Source organism: Alligator sinensis, unplaced genomic scaffold (assembly GCF_000455745.1).
Source record: "Alligator sinensis unplaced genomic scaffold, ASM45574v1 scaffold322_1, whole genome shotgun sequence".
NCBI classification, from domain to species: Eukaryota; Metazoa; Chordata; order Crocodylia; family Alligatoridae; genus Alligator; species Alligator sinensis.
Window position 1 is genome coordinate 825,660 of NW_005842154.1, and position 5,093 is coordinate 830,752.

At 47.7% G+C, this 5,093-nt stretch overlaps 1 protein-coding gene across 9 annotated transcripts in view; it reads left to right on the plus strand.

The window, feature by feature from the left end:
* The first annotated feature begins 862 nt into the window (after positions 1 to 862).
* The window catches only part of KCNAB2 (potassium voltage-gated channel subfamily A regulatory beta subunit 2), an 86,450-nt gene continuing 82,219 nt past the window's right edge, over positions 863 to 5,093 (plus strand). For 5 of the 9 annotated variants that reach the window (XM_025206387.1, XM_025206390.1, XM_025206389.1 and 2 more), the window contains exon 1: positions 863 to 1,247. The gene's annotated coding sequence lies outside the window, so the exon portion shown is untranslated. Of the gene's footprint in view, positions 1,248 to 1,730; positions 2,113 to 5,093 lie in introns of those variants that run through there. The other 4 variants (XM_025206388.1, XM_014520791.2, XM_025206392.1 and 1 more) reach the window with 2 other exon arrangements.

A 5,093-nucleotide genomic window follows, 5' to 3' on the forward strand; every position in this document is an offset into this window, starting at 1 on the left:
ACAAATCAAGGTTGTGGGTGTTTTTGGCATGGTACCCAAAAACATTGCCAACCCCTGCTTCAAACCATGCAAATGTGGGTAAAGCAGGGGGCAAGCAGGCAGGACTCCTGGGGTTTTTTCCTGGCCTGGACAGGGACTGAGCAGGTTTCTCCAGTAGGTCTGTCTCTTGAAAATCAGGGCTAGTACCTCCCAAAGGGGACGTGGGGCTTATTAAATGGTTGTAAAGGGCTTTGAGATCCTAGGGGGTGGGGAAGGGGTGGACTTTGAGGAGGAGTGTGGAGTCTAGAGTCAGTCTGTCTGTTCTGAACCTTGCTCCTCAAAGAAATGTTCTCTTGCCCCCAGCCTTTGACACTGAAATTCAGAGATTATTAATGAATTGGGGGTCCACTTGGAAATCAGCTAATCATTTGCCTCTTTCTCCCAGTCTCCTGGTGCTCTGCATTTGTCAATGGGTTGTTTGCTGGGAAACTGGTTCAGGATGCTATCCTGAGGTAGCAGGGTTTGCGTGATTGGGCAGTTGATTAGTTCAATATAAATTTGCTCTGCTAGTATCTATGGCTGTGCAGAGCCAAATCCTAGAAGTGCTGCACCCTGTGGGTGACAGTGCAACGGAAAGATGGTTATGAAATCGGTCTGTGTGACACCGAGGGAGGAAACTGCATTTTCCTGCATCTGTGGTATTGCTGTGTTTCAGCACTTACACAGTTAAAAATAGTCTCTTCCCATGCCAACACCCCAGCACTGGTGCATTAACAGCAGACTAATGAAGCAGGTCCATGTTATGATCCAAAGTCTGCAGCACTTGTCAGTACAGTTACTGTATATTGGCTAGTGGAGCAAAATGTGCAGAGTCAGGATCTGAGACTAGCACAAGAGGTTTTTACTGCAGTAGTAGCAAAGAGCTTTTATTTCCTCCTGCCTACGCTTTGTTGAGGGGATTTCAGCCTGGCCTGAGACTAGACTAATCGGCTTGCTTTTTTTTGTGGAGCAAAAGGGAATGGGGTGAAAACAAAATACCTGCTGTCTCTACACCCAGCCTTCTGGGCTGCTCATCATCACGGTGCACCAGCACTTTGCACTGTCCGTCTCTTGCATTCCATGAAGCCTCCATCGTTGCCACTTAGGTTGGGGGGTTTCTTTCAGCTGATTCCCTCCCGTACCCATAATTGCACATCTTCATTCCCAGATAAATCACTCCAAGCGTCCAAGTGAATAGGACTTGTATGCCTTCAGATCACAAAAGCCAGGTAGGTGCACTGCTGGGAGGCAGTTTGTCCCCCTTGAAAGGTCTTAACGTGTGTGTGTGTGTGTGTGTGTGTGTGTGTGTGTGTGTGTGGGTGTGTGTGTGTGTGTGCTGTACATTCGGATTTGTTCCTTTATAGCAGATGCAGTGCAGCAGGGAGTCTGGCTCAGGGAGTTAAAAAAAAGAAAAGAAAAGTAGCATGCATTTCCAAACCTTCATATCAAGAAACTGAGTGTGCTCTGCTTCAGAGTGGGTAGTGCTGCTTCTGTGCTCAGATATTTGTCACTTTGAAATGTTACTGTGGGGGTGGGAAAGGAAAGGAAACTTTGCATCTTAGTTAAACTATCACATTGGGCTTTAGAATTTGGCAATGGTTCCTGGAGCGTCTTACTGGTGAGTGCCTGTACTTTAACTTGCACAATAAAATACCAAGCCATATATGCTGTCTTATGAGTAAAACACCTACATTTGGGATGTGCAGTTCTGCAGTAGTTTTTTCAGACTATTTGGATTGTGAACATATACAGCTCCTCAGAATCTTAGAAAAACAAGATCCCAGTGTAAGAGAGGATTGTTAAAGTGACTAGCAATTGGCAAGAAGGGTATCTGATTCTGTAAGAAAGAACTGCTTACGCAGCAAGATGGAAACAGGGAGACACTCCTCTTTGGATCTGAGGGTTTTCCTACAAGGTGACTTTGGAGTTCCTACAAGACTTTGGAGTGCTTAAATAGAGTTGTTGGTTGCATGGCAGTAGACGCATGGCATGAACAGTGCCTGAGAAGGAAAAGTAGTCGCAGTGGGGGCTATGTCCAGCCTCACAAACTTGCACGCAGGCTGCGGTAGGACAGCGTTTGTGATTGTCATACCTGTGAGTACGTGCATGTTTCCCTTCCTTTATCCTGTGAGTTAAGGTGTTTGCTGTCAAACCCCATATTGGAAAATAGATACAGAAAATACAGGATGTGGGAGATATGTTGTGTAACGCTGAGGAAGCCTCCTTTAAAGGAACCAGTGTGATGCTTTGCATTACAGGGCCTGGACTGTACTGGGACATGGCAAGTTTCAGAGAGAAAGTGGAGTTTTTCCCAAGTCAGGGTTCCCAGGGCTCCTGCTTGGGAGTTAACTCCGCCAGGCAAGAGGACTGTTCCGCACAGGCTGCATACTCGCTTGACATGCTTAGTTTTTGGCCCAGGTTTTTACAGAGCTTCCTTGTACTAGAACCTCCATTCCATGCTGTCATGGGGAAGGAGGAAACATCATGCTCCATACAGATGAGGAAGGAGCTAGAACAGGGCTTCCCAGTGGGCAGAAGCCCAAGCAGTTAATTGGTGGTAACAGTTGGAAAGGGGCTTCCCTTGTCCTCTCATCTCTCACAGCCCGCTGTTCATTGGTTTCTGCCCATTATGTTTTGCATGCAACTGTTCCCTCATTTTTGCATGGCTATTTACAGGCTTCTGTCAAAGCTATGGTGTGCATTAAGGTGTTTTTTCTAATGTGCATTAAATTTAGTACCTCCAATATGATAGACTAAAGAAACGCACATTAGGTTACCTTAATGCGCAGTAACGAATGTGCACAGTTTTTAAGTGACAATTAATAAACAGTAGCCTATGTACTGTGCATTAGCATAATTACACTTTTTTTACATGATGCTTTCATGCGCAGTAAAATAAGCTACTGTGCAGTAAAACACGAATAGACGTACCCAATGAGATCTGTAAGCTTTACTTGTACTTTTTCTTCCTACCCCATTCTTCTCCAGCCCTCACTAATGCAGCATCAAAGGCATCCAACTGGGAGGGAGAGCATCCTGCCCTCCTGGGACAGGAGTGCCCACTGTGGGTTAAGGGTGGTAAGGTAACAATGCTATGATCTTGGGCACCTGCTCCAGGATTTGTGCTCAGTGCTGAACTTGCTGTGTGGTGGCTGTCTGATCTGCCTCCTCCCCATTTGTGCCCTGGGGGTTGGAACTCAGTTGTAGTAGACAAACAACAGTGGTTGTGTGCATGGAAGCATCAGCTGGTGCACTCCTTCCTCTGTGGTGACAGCCTGGAAGGGGTTGTGGAGGGGCTTGGCAGGGTGTTGTGCTGCATTCTGTTTCCTATCACCCTCTTCCCCATGCCTCAAGTCTTTGGGTTCTGGGAGACCCCCACAAATGGAGCACTGCCCATCGCTATCTGCAGCCTGGTGCTCACTCTCTGTCTGTATTTAGCCATGGGTAAGGGGTATGATAAGAGTGGCTTGCAGGTCATGGGATTTGGTGCTCTGGAAGTTAAACTCTGATGGGTGGGTCATGTGGAGCGACACAAAGGAGTGTACATTTGTGGCCTTTCCTGAGGCCCAAGACCTTGCACACAGGAACATACACATCACAGTGCCTTTCCCCTGCCTCCCCCCCAGAGGCGTGATGCCTTGGTTTCCGTCCAAGTAGAAGCATCCATTAGCTAACTACTCTAGGAGAATCACAGAGCAAAGGTCAGATGGATCCAACAGGAGAGCATCTGTAAAGGTGTTCCCCCTGTTGCTGTTGTGGCTCCAGCTGTTGAGTCTGGTAGGTAACTCTCACAGGGAATGCAAGGTTCACCTGCAGCTGTAGGCATGGGCTGGGGAGAGCTCAATAGGGGCATGTTGGCCACTTCCTGCAAAGTGTGGTAGAGTCTCCAACTCCATCCAAATGGGGCAGGCCCCCAACATGGCACTTCTGAGCAAAGCAGCTTCCAATGCTGCACTGCAGCATTCACTCCTGGAGCATGCCCAAGCCTCTGAGTCCACTCCAAAGTTATTCTCCTGGTGGCAGACACCCTGTAGGCAGAATCCCTCTGGGGTGGCTCATGGAGGCAGGGCGTCCTTCAGCAGGCAGCTGCCAAGCCAGGTGAGAGGTAAACCCTTTAAACTCCTCCCTCAGCATCCACTCACCTTGGTACAGCAGAATTGCCTGTCAGCTCAGGAGACCCATGCTAATAAACAGGCCACCATGTTCTGCACAAGCTTTTGTTGCCAAATAGGCTGAAAGTATTATTGTGTGTAGAGCGCATTGCAGAAGGAGACGCAACAAACCCGCTGACCACTGCAGCCAGTAATGCACATGACTAAGCGCTCCAAAACTCTACCCCAAGCTTGGCTCCAGGTCCAAGGTGGACAAGGAGACTCAGTCATTCAGAGCAGCTGCTGGTGCCCCAAGACACTGCACCAGCTGATGTCCCCCAGAAGATCCAATGAAACTTAGAAGAACCTTCAGATGCAGAGCCCTGTGCCAGAAGGTCTGATACATGGTGTGTGCTTGCACTTGTGTTTGGGATGTGGCAGGATCTGCCCATTTGCCTGGGCCAGTGTCCTTTTGGATCAGTCAGTACTGATTGCAAGCTTCTGCAAATGTTGCCTCGCTGACTCCCAAGATTACCTGGGAGCAAAGCCATGGTAAAGCTGTGCTTCCATTAGAGAAATCCTAGCTGTGAGCAAGAAGGTGTTAGTGCAGGGGTTTCCCACCCTGATGAGGTTTGGGGCTTTCACTGAAAATAACTCTTGACCATTTATATGAAGGCCACTTCGGGATTTTTTTAATCAATGCATCCTTGCAATCAGTGTTGCTACTGCCTATAGAATGGTTGCAATTGCACTGTTTTTTTCTGTGCAAATCCGTTTAAACACTGAAAATGCTCCAGCATGATTAATGTAATCTCTGGGAAGCAGCAAGGAAGAGAGATGATTTACAGAACAACAACAACAAAAAGGTACAGATACACTGCCCTCAATCATGTCTGCATGTTAATCCGTATGGGAGCCATGTGTGTTGTCAGGGGAGATTTCACAGTATCTGGAGCATAGCATTAGCCTGTTAAAAATCTTTCC